The sequence below is a fragment of the Desmodus rotundus genome, chromosome 2, assembly GCF_022682495.2.
Source record: "Desmodus rotundus isolate HL8 chromosome 2, HLdesRot8A.1, whole genome shotgun sequence".
In the NCBI taxonomy this organism is placed as follows: domain Eukaryota; kingdom Metazoa; phylum Chordata; class Mammalia; order Chiroptera; family Phyllostomidae; genus Desmodus; species Desmodus rotundus.
This window is the reverse complement of record NC_071388.1, coordinates 205,756,203-205,771,238: the sequence shown is the minus strand read 5'-3', so window position 1 is coordinate 205,771,238 and position 15,036 is coordinate 205,756,203. Positions and strand designations below refer to the sequence as shown.

The following is a 15,036-nucleotide window of genomic DNA, read 5'->3' as shown; positions in this document are numbered from 1 at the left end:
AGGAAACGAAAACACAGCTTTGCAGGGGGTGTTTGGGGCGGGGCTGACAGGGAGGGAGAGTGAGAGAGACCAGACCACAGCAGACTACCCGCCCGGTCCACACCGTCTCCAGAGTTGCTCTGGTCCCAGGCCCCGGGCCCAACACTGGACAGAAATGACCTTCTGGGGCCACGTCATCTCCAGGGATTGGATCCAGCTCCATCTGAACACAGCCCCTTCCTTCTGCGTTTGCCCACGGGACACAGGCCACTATCTGACGCCACGGCAGTTTAAAAGGTTTCAATGTATCTGCGCTGTTAGGTACTCCATCTAAAAGGTTTCAGTGTATGTGCGCTGTTAGGTATTCCATCCACTTCTTTGTATCCTGAAGCTGTTAAGAACTCAGACCCTCTCAGAAAGGGCAACCGTGTAAAACGGGAGCAAAGCTAGGGAAGCCCAGCTGCATGAAACGCTAAACCGCACAGAACAGGGCCGGCCCCCATGGCGGCTCCGAGTTCACAGCTGACCGCGACCCCCACGCTGGAAATTACGTCCGCCACACATTGTAAGTCTTAACCTGTTAGAGGTCTAGGAAGAGAACGTTGGCCTCGTCGCTGGGTGGTCCTGGGGGAACCGCCACCCTCTGTGCCACCTTGGCGGGCCCCCCTCACCTGGCAACGCCTTCGTTGGTGAGACCTGCTGTCGGTGTGCACTGAGCAAGGGACAGCCTTGATGAATGAAATGCGACCCTGTGCCCAGTGGCGCCCCCAGGGGACGGCAGGCAGGTAAGGAAGGAAGCAGTGGTCAGCTCTGACCTGGGGCTCAGGAAAGGTCTCCCAGAAAGGGGAGAGTAGGGAACTGGGTCTGAGAGACACACGAGGCCACCCCGCAGCCAGCCTCCCACCAAGGCCGCATTTGGGGAAGCCTTCGCACCAGTCCCTCCCGATGACAGCCATTCACACCCCTCTCTGGGGTCACCCACCACTTGCGGGACCCTCCCTCAGTCCCTGCTATCCACTCCCTGTCACTCCCACCAGACCTCCCCAGCCCCAACATCCCAACCTGGGGTCCCTCCTGTCTTGACACCCTCAAATGACAATCTTACTTATTTCATCACTAATATTCTTCTCCATGGCCTATGCTCTGCGTTCCCTATTTTGTTCTAGAAACTTCCCACGACTAAAATCACAAACTGTGGTCCCCAGTCTCTGATCATCTGCTACCCCGGTCTGTCTGTGGGGGGCTCCCACCCCCAACCTTCTCCTGCTGGGCCTCAGGGACACACCTCCAGCAGCTTCCTTCCCCCGCCCCTGGGCCTCCCTGCCCCGTCTGCAGGGGCTGACCCAGACTGGGTTGCCAGGCCCCGCTGTCCACACTCAAATCTCCACTCAGCTCTCCCACACTCATTGGTCACCTCTAAGGGAAGGAGCCCTGGCCACACACCCTCTCCATCGGCCCTTTGCTGCCCAGCCAGGCAGCCCTGGTGTGCACAAGGCCTTTGTAAAGCCTGCACCCCAGGGGCCTGGTTTGCCTCTTCCCAGCCCCAGACCTGCTAACGAGACTGGCTCCACAGTTCAATGACACTGGCTAAGTGCTCTCCCGTTTTAAAGTAACGTTACTGCTTATTATGCTACAGAAAAGAGTAACCAGCTTACGCGTGCCACCAAGCTCAAGGACTCTTACACAAAGTCCTTAGCTGTCCAGTTCCTCCTTTCCTTGCTTGGGGGTCTCGAGAAGCTCCTCTAGACACCAGCTCTCTGCTTTAGCACCCAAGATCAGCCCAGCCCACCCAAGGCCATCCCCTCACTTCATCCAGGCCCCTTCTTTGGGCCAGACCGGCAGATGCAACCCAGGCGGAACAGGTATGTGCCCACCAGTGTGGAGGGGAAGGGCCGCTGGAGTGAGACTGACAGCTGGCACCTGGGAAGATGGGGGCTCTGCCCGCCTAGTCCTTGCTCAGAGCCTTCTGCTGGAAACCCTGCTGGGACCCACAGGGAAAGCTCCAACTTCTTGTTGTCAAATACAGGGTCCACCGGTCACCCATAAACTCCTAACTGGGCAGGCACTGGGGGGGAGTCACTCTCGGGCCCGCTCATGGCAGGGAGTTACACGCCAGGCCCATAGAAAGGCTGGCCTTTGTCTTAGGCGAGCCCTGGCCCTGGTTTCTGGGTATCTAGGTTAACACGCTGTCGACTGATGGTGGTTGGCACCAATTCACCGCCAACAGGAATCTCCAATTTGGGGTGCGATGAAGAAGGAAACGTACAAAGCCTCAGTCCCACTGGTGGAGAGCGGACTCCAGCAAACCTCTACGAGGGCGGCTCAGAGGGCGGGACGGCAAGGCACGGGCTGCGGCTACTCCCCGAAGGGCGGTTGCTGTGAGCGCCCCTGTGCAGAAACGGCTGCTTTTTCCAATGTGAGCCCAGTGAGCCACCAGAAGCCCGCCTTAGTAGGGGTCTCCCCCGCCCCCCGCCCCACTTTCACGGTTCACAACACCTCTGAAAAGCCGCTCCTTCAGACCCCTGGAAGAATGACCCCCTCCAGAGAGCACATACTCCTGTGACCGTCCCCACCTTGCTGCCCCCACGGGCACTTCCTGACATTCCCTCCCAAATTCCAAGTGTGTAAAAAACTACCAACTTCTCCTGCAGAGCACTGAGGTCTCGGTCCCTGGCAATGTCATTGGTTTGGCTCCAATAAACCCTTATGAAAATGTTCCACGGTTTGGCCAGTTCTTACACTGGCACTTTCCACATTTCCTCTTCCACACACTTCCCTACACTGGTGACTGTTCAACCAGGGCGCTTTTAACTGCTACAGCTGAGCCCCTCCCTCAGAATTCTGATTCAACGGGAGACGGGGGTGGCAAAGATCTTTACAAAAAACTTTTGAAGCTCCCAGGTAATTTTAATGTGCGGTCGGTCTGAGTTTTGAAGCACTCTGTGCTTTCTGGCCAGTGCAGGCCAACAAATGACACCCAAGTCCTCTTTCCTCCCCCTCAGCTAGGCAGCCGGGTCGGAGCAGAAGCCAGCCACGCATTCCAGTCATTCAGGAGGAAGCTGGGCAGGTGGGCTCTGTCCAAGAAAGGTAAGCCCGAGTGGCTCTTACTGGCTCCCACAGGTTGTTACATAGTAATGCGCAGCTCCGACAGTGGAGGCCTGCGGTCAGCCACAGTGGAAGGTGTTTACACCTGGTAATTGGCAGACACTACAATCAAGGCTCTTGGCTTTTTTTCCCCAGAGAGCAGGTTTCTCTGCAGTGGCTCACTGCAGGCTTGGGACCTGCTACCTTGGAGAAGGTAGAAATGAAAAACTTTGTCTTCCATTAGGGTCTGCAGATTTGAGGAGGCTTCCAAGTTCCGAAACGAGGGGGCAGGCTTTTCCCAAACTGCACAGACTAGGGGAAGGGGGAAGAGGGAGAGAGAGGAAAAGACGATTTACAAGAATCCAGAACCACAAAATCGGTTTCGCAGAAAGTATCCTTTTGGATCTGTTCAGAAGAGCTGGGCTAACCGGCTTTAGCAGAGTTCCAGGACACTGGTTTTTATCAAGGAGATAAGAATAATCTCCCATTCCTCATTTCTGAGATTGCGGAGCGGAAGGTGGAAACCTTATCTTACATTTACTTAACCACCTTCCCATAACTTTAATCTTATTCCAGTGACCTCATCTGCCAGAATACCTTCCCGCGTGCTCGGTGCTGGGTTATCTCCACTTCAAAACTGCAGTCTTCCCAATAAATCCACTTTCACCCCAACAGCCAGGGCGAGGGCACCAGCCCCGGGAACAAAGGTGCATACCAGCTGTCTTACATGCAGGCTGAAATGATTTCGTGGATTTTAAAGATTTCTGAAGCTTTTTTATCATGGTGTAAGGGAGGCAGGCATGCTTCCAGCTTCCTGCCTGGATGCTACCAAAATTTGAGCCAGCCAGCCATTTGTTAATTTCTGCGCCCAGGGAGACATCAGCATGGAGATCGAGGTGGGCACAGGCAGCCCCAGGTTCCATTCCCAGCTCGAGCACTTAGTGCCTGAGCTGTCACCTTGGAGAAGCGACTTAAATTCTCACTGTTTCGGTGAGGATTTTAAAGTGTGCACGCAGGGCCTAGTACATCGTAAGCCCTTACCAAGTTCCTATTTCTTCCCCCTGGAAACACCCCAAATCTTCATTTAAATTAGGCTAACTCAGTCCACCATTCTCTCCCTTGAATCTGCAGGTGCCTACTGCTGGTTCCGGAAGGAAGGTCTTTGTTTGCCTAACGGCCCCCACGCTGTACCCACTGGATGGGACCCCACCGTTCCCTCCCTGAAACACACCACACACCCCCTCACTTTCTCAAACAGCGCCTGCATCCTCTTGTCTTCTTCTAAAGGCTGAAGATCATCGTCTTCCCGTGGGCCTCTGGTCCAGCCGTATCAGCTGCTGCTGTGCCCGTAACAGGGACGCCCTCAGGCCCAGGGAAGATCCTGAGTAGCTGGATTGTTCCCTGGGTGTGTGGGGGCTTGAATTACTGTTCTGTCACTCCTCCAGAGGGTAGTGGCAGAACATGGGGCTTCTACTGTGTGAAGAGCCGAGGAGCCAGGAGACCTGGCTTCAGTGGCAGCGGAGAGTAACCCCGGACGGCGGGAGCCAAGCGGGCCTGAGCACTGCGCGCAAGGCGATTTCCCAGCTCCGCGACCTCTCCCAATCCCTGGTTGTCAGGCAGTGCCCTGTGGACAAAGAAACCCTAGTGCCCATCTCCAGGGCCTTAGGAAATAAAATATCCCAGGGGCCTGACTCCAGTTCTCAGAAGAAAAATGGCAATGTGGCCCAATTCAGGTGTCAAATTTGAAAACAACAAAGCGAAGGGAAACCCACATGGCTGGCCCAAGGCCCACGGGCTAAACAGCCGCTTCTACTCCGTCAAAACAAGGCTAGCACCTCAAACAGGGAGACAGGGAGGCCTGCCCTGAGCGGGAGTGGGGTCACCAGGGGTGAACTGGAGGCTCTTCCGCTTGTTTTGAGTCAAGGGCTCCCTAAGAAGCTGGTGGGAGGCGGGGCCTCCTCCCCAGGAGGCTCCCACACCTAACTGGCCAGGATCCAAGGCTTAAAACCCTACTCGCCATTAGCATATCTTATTATCAGGCTAGAAACAGACATTAGAATAAGAAAGAAGTCTGTTCAAGCAGCCTGCAGGAGAACAGTTCCAGGCGGCCGGGAACCCGAAAGCAAGTTCACAAACAACAGCGAGGGAGAGAATCCAGTCGGCGGCCCCTTCCTCCCTACACGCAGCTTAGGAAGAGCTCGTTACCAGACACTGAGCCGCCGGGGCCCCTAATCAGCAACTCGTCCAGCCCCCTCTCTGGGTCCTTCTGGAAACCCCCCGGGTCTGGGCTGGGATCAGCTACTGGACCTTGGGCAGATCAAAGTGTTGGTGGGAGCGACAATAAAAAAAAAGGAACTATCAGATGACAAACCGGAGCAGTGAGAGGGAGTGGCGAGAGGTTCGCAGAAAGAGGATCTTCCCCCTCGGTTTCGGTTCTGGGGGAACAAAAGGCAACCTGTGCGGCCTGGCCCCCCAGAAAACTCAGAGAGGAATTAACGAATGGGCTGAGTGTCTTCTAATTGTTTTCGAAGGTCCCCGAGGTGTGGTGCCTCAGACTTGGGACAATAGGAAAAGCACCACCGCTCACAGAAGCTTCTCCTGCAAGGCCCATCTGAGCGGGTCATTGTTCACTTAGTAAACAACTGAGCCAGAAAGCAGACCCCAGGAAGCCAGGTTTGTGCGCTGCGTCCTTCTCCCAGAACTCACTGTTCCCTCTCGGGTCAGTGTGGCCTCGGCAGTCCACGCCGGACACGCATCAGGCCTGTGCAACTTGGGCCTGTGTTAACATCGATGCTCCCTGACCCCCTCCCCCTTTGCCCAGATGCGGAAGGCAGAGAGGAGGACGGTTTGGGCACACTGTCCATGTCCACAGGCCCCAGTTTCTGGGGGACTTGGCCTGGACAGGCTGTCCTGAGCAGGGGACCAGGACGGTCCTCCAGGCTCCACCAGACATTCCTGGAGTCTGTCTCCCGGTCAGGGTGGCCAGGTGGGAGGCAGCCTCTTTTATTTGGTGACGACAGAAACACAGAACAACAAGCACAGTGCTCCCTAGTCCCTTAAAGTCCAGCTGCTGTCCACCCGAGGATGGCAATACGCTTTGCAAACCACCCATTAATTTTTATGGTGGCCTGAGAAGCAGTTTGAGAACCATTACCTTCATTTTTACAAGGCAAGGAGCCAAAACCACAGCGGAGGGTGCAGAGGCACGGGGCCAACCCCGCCTGGGCCAGCGTCGAAGCTGACCACTCCTCTCTCCACCTCGAGCCTACAGAAGGCATGGAAAACACCACCCACTGGCAAGGGGGCTGGCACCCACGGAGAGGGAAACCAGGCCCATAAACCCAAACTATGGTGCTCAGAGACAATCCCATTTTGATGGGTGGGGACGGGACAGTGGCATTAAGAGATTACTTCTGCTTTAGGCTAGAGGCTCCAGTAGCCACTTAATGAAATCAGTAAGTGTGGGACCCCAAGAAAGATGAATAAATATTAAAGGCCATAGGGATTGCAGGATCAGTGGCGGTTTCTGTTTGATATGTCTCTACTTCCATATTTTCCACCCAAAGCTAGATTATTGTTTCGGTGATCAGAACAAAAGTTACACTAACTTATCACTACTGATAAACAGACAACACCAGGCTGCTGCACTAACTTGGAAAGAATCACCCCAATAAAAGCCTGCCCCTGTGCAGTTGAGAGCCGGCTGCTCCTTGCCCAACCCACACCCGGGGGAAGGGCCAGGACGGTCAGGACCCCAGGCTGCAGGGCCAGCCCCTGGGTGGGAGCCACAGGACCCAAAGGCTGAGATCCAACTGACCACTGATCGCGCCACGGAGCGGGCTTGCCGGGAAACATCCCATAGAGAACAACGTGCCTCTCACCGCTGTCCCCACCCGCCGACCGCCGGCGCTGTCACCTCGCGGCTGCTCGGTCACCGCAAGACTAAGCCAGAAACCCGGGTTTTCATTTCCATCCAAAAACGAGGGATCTCCTAAACTGAAATATGCATTGTCACCAACAAGTTTAACCCGGGACCATGCGCCCTTCCCTCCACCCGGGGGCCGCGCGAGGGGGCGCCCCGGACCCTCCAGCTCTCCCCGCGCCCCGCGGCCGCGCGAGGCGAGTGATCTCCCCCCATATTCGTGCCCCGTTGTGGATGTGGGCCACCCAACACGGCCGCCCCGGAAAGCGCCAGGGCCAGGAGAGCGGGGATCTGCCGGGCTCAGGCAAGGGCTCACAGCGCGGCTCGGCACCGGAACCCCTACCCGCCGGCCTGCGTGGGTGACCGGGGAGCCCGGCGAAGTCGCAAGGGGCGCGCGAGGCTTCCAGAAGTCGCCAGCCGCGCCGAGGCACCCAGGACCCCGAACTCAGGCGGCGGGGAAACGATCGGCGCTCGAGAGGTGCCAAACCCCACGAGCCCGAGCAGGCGCCGCGGGAGCGAGGCCGGGCACGGGGCTGGAGCGCCTGCAGGGGACCGGCCGGCGCGCCGACTACCCACCTGGCTCGCATCGCGTCCCACCGGCTCCTGCGACTCTCCTCTCGGTCTGGGAACTCTCCTGGGCGGCGGCGCGCGCGGCTCCGCGGGAATCACCGCGCGGCGGCGGCGAGGGGCCGGGACGCCGAGAGTGCCCAGAGCGCTCGGCCCCCGCCGGGGCGGGTGGAAGGAGGTCCCCTGGTCGGGGCGGGGTTCGGGGGCGGGAGCAGAGCTCGCAGGGCGGCGACTCGGGCGGGAATCGCGGAGCCAGCGGCAGGGGTGGTCTCCGCGCCCGGGCGGGGTCTAAGGGGCGGGACAGAGCGGTGGCCTTGCTGGAGCAGGGTGTGGACGAAGCTGAGCGGGGGGCGGGGCGATCGCAGAGGGGCGGGCCGAGCGGAGGCTGCCCGGAGGCCGGGGGCGGGGTCGAGCCGCCGTTGCCGGGAGGCCGGAGGCGGGGCGTGTTACCAGGAGCGCGGCTGTGGCACTTTGCCGCGGCTGGGGGGCGGGGGGGGGCGGTTGGCGCCGGGTCTCCAGAGTCCCGCGGGATCCCTCCTCGGCGCCTCATTCTTTTCCCTTCCCGGCCCTGGCCAGGGTGTGGGCTCCCGAACGCAGGACGTCCCCGGGATCGTGATCCCTGGTACCGGGCGCGTCTAGATGCGGCTGTTTCATGGAGACCTTTTGGCCGAGCTCCTGTGCCTATGGCATCCCCATCCCCTCACCTCTTCTCCAGGGTCACCTAGGTGAGGTTCCGATGCCCGAGCGGGCGTCAGCCAAGCCCGGGAGGCTAGAATCTAATTAAAAGAACATAACACTCTTGTCGAGAACCCTGAAAGGCAAACGCAAAGTTAAAAAGGCAGACACTGAAAATTACAAAGGAGAACTTCCTGCTGAGCAAGCTGCAAATGGCATACCTAGCCTCACGACCTTTTACACTTGGTATGGCCTGTGTCCCTCTGGGTCCCCGCCAAGAACTTGCCTAGCGCGTAGTAGGCTCTCAATAAATGCTCAGTAAATGAATTCACTTACTGTGCAGTAAGCACTTTCCATGGACTGGCCCACTTCATCCTCAGCAAATCCCACACTTGGCTGGTCCCATTAGTCCATTTCACACACGAGTGGACTGAAGCTTGGAGGGTTGGTTTTGACCCAGCAAAGTGGTGGGCAGAATTTGACCCCAGGCCACCGCAGAGGCTGGGCTCTAACCACTGCACACTGAATAACACCCCCCCCCCCCACTGCCCCCGGCCCAAGACTTCGGCCCAGAGAGGCAGAAACCTGGGGGAAGCACAGGTCTTCCTCCAGGAAGAAAAGATAACAGTTATTTCCAGTCCAGAGCTAGACACCCTTTGAGCCATTCCTCACCTTACCTCGCGAGGCAGGTACTATTGTTCACATTTGACGCGTGATTTCAGACCTTAGGCACTGTATCAGCATCACAGAGGACGCGTGAATCTAATTCAAACCCATATTTCGGGCTCGCTCTGCCTGGGAGACGGACTCCCTTCGCCCAGGGAATCCGGCTCCTGCCTCTGGAACTGAAGTCCGAGTGATTCTCAGGAGACGCCGGGACCAGAGGGTGGAGATGGGTGTTCTGGTTTCAGTGTTATCACCATGTGGACCTTTGAATTCCTGAAAATGGATATAATTAGCCCTGCTGCCCTAAAAATAAAAGAGCCTTTCAAAGTGAGAGGCAACGAGCACATCTTTGAGATCAATAAGAACAGCTATTCGGGGCTGAACTGCTTCAGACAGCGCTTTGCTCAGGAGACAAAGACAAGCGGTATTCGGGGAAAAAGGAGGGGGAATGGTTCCATCGGTAGAGGGAGGGCATTTCCAGGGGTGCACAGAACATAACGTGGCGATGTTAATTCTCAACAATTTTTAAAAAAATTGTCAGTCCAGCAGCCATCAGTCCCCGAGTAGTAACAACTACTCCCTTCGCATCTTTGCCCACATTCATTGGGACGTGGTGTTGCTTCAGGCCCCGTGCAAAGGTTGCGTTGCCCTGTTTTAACATCCAAAGACTTGAGACACAAGACAGACAAGGCCGTTCCCCTGTCCTGGCAGCTCCGCTCCATTTTACCGTGGCTCTGGTTTCGCTACCTGGACAGCCCTAGAGCGTATGCGGCAGATTTTTAAAGCAGGGGCAGGAAGAGAAGCATCAGCGAGAGGAGGGTGTCTAGGGACAGGTGGAGGCCCGGGGGTCCTCGGTGGCACGGGGACACAGGAGGAACACGGAGTGGGGAGCCAGCTGGCTGGCTGGCCTCTCTGTGACTCAGTTTCCTACGGGAGGATGAAAAATGAATGCACCACGCGAGGCGCTTAGCAGAAGGCCAGGCACCGACTGGCGTCCAACACGTTTGAGCTGCTAACATCGCTGCTGTTTCAAATGACAAACATCCTCACTGTGTAATTTTTTTTTTAAATGCCGATAAAGCATTGCAGAAGATGAGCTGGTAGAAAATGGCCAAAGGGATGAAAAAGCAATCCCCAGGGGCACCGCGCTCGGCCCAGCGCACCGGCAGCGCCGCAGCACCTGCTGCAGAGAGCAAGGGCAAAGCACAAAACAGTCCAGTCAAGACAGAGCCCCGTGCGGCGAAAGCTGCGTCCGCAGAGAGAGGGAGGAAGAGACACTAAAATCACAAAGAGCCAAGTGTGTGGAAGTGCAGGACCCAATGAGTGAACAGAGCTGCTGCTGGGCTTGCAGGAGCTGGGGGGGCGCCGAGAGCGTGCCTTGTGATGTCCACAGTCCCACAGTCATGCGGACAATACCAGGTATCGGGGTGTCCTGAGCCCTCCTCCCAGGACAGGGAGTTATGGAGGTCAGAATGTTTAAAGAGAGCAGCAGCAAAAAAGGGCACAAACCTCTACCTTATTCTCTTGCTGGGACAGCTCGGTGACACCGGGGGCTGGTGAGACTGGGAGACACCTGGCCTATTGAGGTGCCAGTTGTTCACAGTTGTCCACGGACTGTTCTGTGTTTTGTGCCCTGGAAGGCAAGGAAGCTTCAAGACGTTGCCCCTGCTGAATTTACCTTTCTCGTTATCCCACCAGTTTTTATCACTTCCCCTTCCAAAGACAGGAGAGAAGAAAAAACATGTGCTACTCAGGACATTCAGTGACTCAGGAAGCAGGTCTGCTGGCAGCATGTACAGCAAACCCGGTAACTTGGGTTTTTAGGCACAAAAGTGATGCAAGTTTGTTTCAAATGATTCAAGCAAGAGAAATGTGTAGAGGAGTAGGTGAGCATTGACCCCCATTTCATACCCTCTCGCAAGATTCTGTGCTTAACAGTGTGTTATATGTCTACCTAAAACCTTTTTCTTAGTGTTTATGTTTAGTGTATGTGAGCATGTGTATAGGACACATGTGTGACATGAGTGTGTATGCATGCACACCAACATGCATACACATGCAGAGATAAGTAGAGAAAGAGTGTGATGGGGTCTGCAAGCAGGCTGCCTGGGTGCAAGCCCAGCTCCACCATTAAAGGCTGGGTGTTTTCTCACCCGGAGACGGGCGCAGTGTCTGAGAGGATGGGGTGAGACAGCGCACGCGGACTGTTCCGTGTAGTGCTGAGCACGCAATGCGTGCATCGTTTACAGACGTGAACTCTTGTCATCATTATTTACATACACACACCCCGATAAGTTACTCTTTGGTTCACATAAAACCCAAGAGAACGGTCCTCGTTTTATACGAGCTATATGCAAACACGCCTTTCGCAAGCCACCGTAGCTGGCAAGAGGCTGAGCGCGTGCCCTGCTGGACAGGGTTGGCGAGGCCATTGAAGAGCACGGACTGCAAACGTCACGGATTTCCTGTGCCGCATCTCGCCATCGGCACGGGCTCCTGTCCAGTGGCTCCACTCCGTGCATAGAAAAAAGTGACATTTTCGGAAGTCCCCTGTGCTCAGGAAGTGAAACGACGGGGAAGTCAGAGGAAGGGAGGGGCCGGTTTGGACTGTCACTGTTACCTCTGTTATAAAAATCAGCAGTCGTTGAAGTTTAATCCTCACCACTCATGATTCATTCTAGAGGCTCCTCAAAATAGACACGACACTCCCAGAAATAGTAGCTCAAACAGGAATAACTCTCCCTGGACCCTCTGCCACCCAAAGCTGCTAACGCGTCCCAGCACTTTGGACACCTACAAGGCACATTCCGCATCAGGAAGTCACTCTCAGAAACCTCACGTGGGCTTCTCAAAAAGGGATCTCGCGGCGTACAAGGGCATTCTCAACAAGAAAATAAAAAGAAAAGTGTTCCTTCGGTGAAGGGAAATCAGTAACGGCCAAAATGCCACGTCAGGGGGAGAAGAGAAGAAGATACAAAACACAGCTAAGAGAGAAGGGAGAGCTAAGTGTAGGCCCCGTGCGCAGACTGGCCGGACCACCTGTGAAGCCCGCCCCAGCCCCCGGATGCCACATCCACTGATCCGTGTAACACGTCCTGTGTAAGAGCCGGTAGGGATTGCGCTGCGTCCCTGCAATTCCTGTGTTGAAGCCCTAACCCCCAGGGGGTCTGCATTTGGAGACCTGACCTTTACAGCGGTGCTTAAGGTTAAATGAGGTCATAAGGAGGGAGCCCTCATCCAGTGGGATTGGCACCCTTATAATGCCAGAGAGCTCTCTCTGCACCAACAGGGGGTGGGCCATGTGGGGACACCATGGGAGGATGCTGTCTGCAAGCCAGGAAGAGCGCTCTCTCCAGAAACCAAGCGTTCTGGTCCCTTGGTCTTGGACTTGCAACCTCTGGAACTGTGAGCAAACCCACGTGTGTTGGTTAAGCCCCCCGGTCTGTGCCACTTGGCTCCGGCAGCCCTAGAACATGTCTACGTGTCTGGCAGTGTTGCAGCCCCAAGAAACAGAGGCATGCTCCCACAGAATTTAAACCCGGGCAGAAGACACAGACGTCAACTGAGCCTGTAAAAAAGTCCAGATCGGTCATTTTCCTTTTGACTTCCCGCAAACTTGAAGACCGTCCTGGGCTCCGAGGGAGGCGGAGCCGTGCAGGAGGGGGTCTTGGCCATAAACAGAGACGCCCCGGGCTGCAGGTTCGCTCCAGCAAGAAGCGGACACGTCTGGAAAGGTGTGTGCGAAAGAAGGGAGACCTCCGTCCAGGCTTGTTTTTCATGCCCAAGTGGTTCTAAAAGGGTTTAGACAGTTACTGGCCATGAAGCCATTGTAGGGAAAACAAATGTTTAAGAGCCTCATGATATGAATTAAGGATGGAAGGAGTTTTTTGTTTTTTTTTTTATCCTGGCCAAACTGGACCGATAAGAGTGCCACAGACTTGAACTCCGAGCTCCCTGGCAGGGGGAAGGGAAAACAAAATAAGTTATGAGCAAGTGCATCATCTACTAGCAGGGACTTTATCACTCCAGCCATAGAAAACTTCCTTGGTTCCCAGGGTCCTGCAGTTTCTGGAGAAATCTCTTGATATGGTTCTATTTTCATTTATTATAATTCATCATGGACAATTCAACCACCCCTGCAATCTGGAAGCACCTATCTTGAAATTGTGGGACATTTTCCCAACATTTTAAAAAATAAATTGAGAAATACCTTGTCCCTCCCTTTTCTCTTTCTGAAACTTCTGTTATTTGCAGATTTGACCTCCTGGACTGATGCCTCGTTTTCCTCACCCATTTGCTCTTTGTCCTTTTGCTCTGTCTTATGAAGTACCAGAATTTTCTACTGCGTTTTCAGTCTCTGCATTGTATTCGATGTTTATCAACACGAATGGGAGCGAACTCCTCCCCCAGCCCACAAACAGCTCTGCTGCTCGGGGCTCTGCTTCTGCATCACCAGGCTGCCCGGGGGGCCACTTTGCAGAGCCCTGCCCCCTTCTCGGTGGACAGAGTGTCTCGCTGGCCCTGGGGGTGTGCCAGAACTGACCAACCAGTGGGGGTTGTATTTTGAAGGACGACAGGCATACACTGATTGAGGTTCCGGGCATTCCAAGCAGAGGGACAGGCAGGTGGGAAAGGTACGGGGACTTGGAACAGCAAGAGACGTCAAAGGCCACCCGCGGTGAGTCCGGGTGGATGGAAGGGTGTGTGTGAGCACGTGTGTGCATGTGCGTGTGTGTGCAATGGGGAGGAAGGCATTGTACAGTAAAATGACGGACAGATCCCTTTGCCGCAGGGTCTGGAGTGAAGACTGGATCTCAAGCAGAGCGGGAACGTAATGAAGTCTGTTCTTCGAAAGTCCCCTTGTCAGGTGTATGGAGGGTGGGCCCGGAGGGGACGTGACTCAGGCCAGGGAGGACAGTGAACTGGTTGTTGCAGACATTGGGACAAGGGGCTCGGAGGGCTAGGACCAGGGCTGGGACGGTGGGAAGGAAGGGGGGACACAGGCGGACAGAGCAGATGTTCAGGAGGCAGTGGCAGAAATTCGGGGGCTATGAGGAGGGAGCCGGTGGGCAGTAGCTTAGATGGTACCTCGACTCCAGCCAGCGGCCACGGTGGACCTGTCTGTGGAGTTTGTCACGCAGCCTGAGCCGACCGAGACTAGCAGGGGGGACCACCTGTGCAGATCCTCTCTCTCAGGGTCGTGCACGGCAGCACCTCAGAAAGAGGGCTTGACATGGAGAAGGAGCAAAACTGGGGATTGCAGCAACAGTGTGATAAAATGCAAATCGTCCCCAAACTGGAACTCAAAATTGAGGAAAATTTATCTGCTGGAAAAAGCAGATAAAATATACTGAGGTAATGCTGTACAATTTTAAGGCACTATTTTAATTTTTTTTTTTGTATTGAAAGAAATGGTTTACAGGGAGAAATAGAAATGATGGTGTTTAAAGTTCCAGGTTGACTTGACCTGGGCCGTGGAGGTGGGGCCGGGGAGGCAGGAGGAAAAGGCGGGAATGGACGTCCCCAGGCAAACTCGCCTGTCTTCCTCAGAGCAGATTCCCCGCCCACTTTCCCGATGGCTTGGTTGGCTGCTTTGCCACAAGTTCAAAAGTGCTCTTTAAAGTGAATTTAAAAAACCTTTGATGTAATAACAGAATTCACAGGCGTTTTGCGTGGACAGCAGTGTGGTGATTGCAGGGGGGAGTTGGGCATGAGGGACTAAGTAAGTGTTAATGGAAAAAATACAATAAAAAAGAAAAGAATTTTAATAAAGGAAAAAAATAATAAAAGCTGTTTTGTTCTGCAAATCACTACAAAACCCTATACAGCGAAAGCAGAGGTGGGTGGGGTCATCGAAACAAATTAGGACAGAAAGGAAACAAAAGAACAATAAAGAAGATGCCGCAATCGGGACTGAATACAAACGGTGGTGAGGAGTGTGAGCAGGTGAATTCTCTAAGTGAACGGAACAAGAATTGAGTTAAAGAAACAAAAGCTGACCACACGCTGCCTGTAGAAGTCAGACCTGGGACCTGAGGACCTCGATGAGATCAGGAGGGGCAGGACGCGTTTCAGGGAAGGAGGGAGAACTGAGAGGCAGTGAGGAGGGGACTGTGTTGTGTTGGAGTCCGGAGTCCAGGCCG

General features: G+C 55.1%; 1 protein-coding gene across 5 annotated transcripts in view; it reads right to left on the bottom strand.

Annotated features, from left to right (window-relative positions):
- Window positions 1–7,833, bottom strand: part of SH3BP4 (SH3 domain binding protein 4) — a 72,005-nt gene extending 64,172 nt beyond the window's left edge. For all 5 annotated transcript variants that reach the window (XM_053919237.2, XM_053919234.2, XM_053919233.2 and 2 more), the window contains exon 1: window positions 7,562–7,833. The gene's annotated coding sequence lies outside the window, so the exon portion shown is untranslated. The remainder of the gene's footprint in view (window positions 1–7,561) is intronic.
- Between the last annotated feature and the right edge of the window lie 7,203 nt (window positions 7,834–15,036).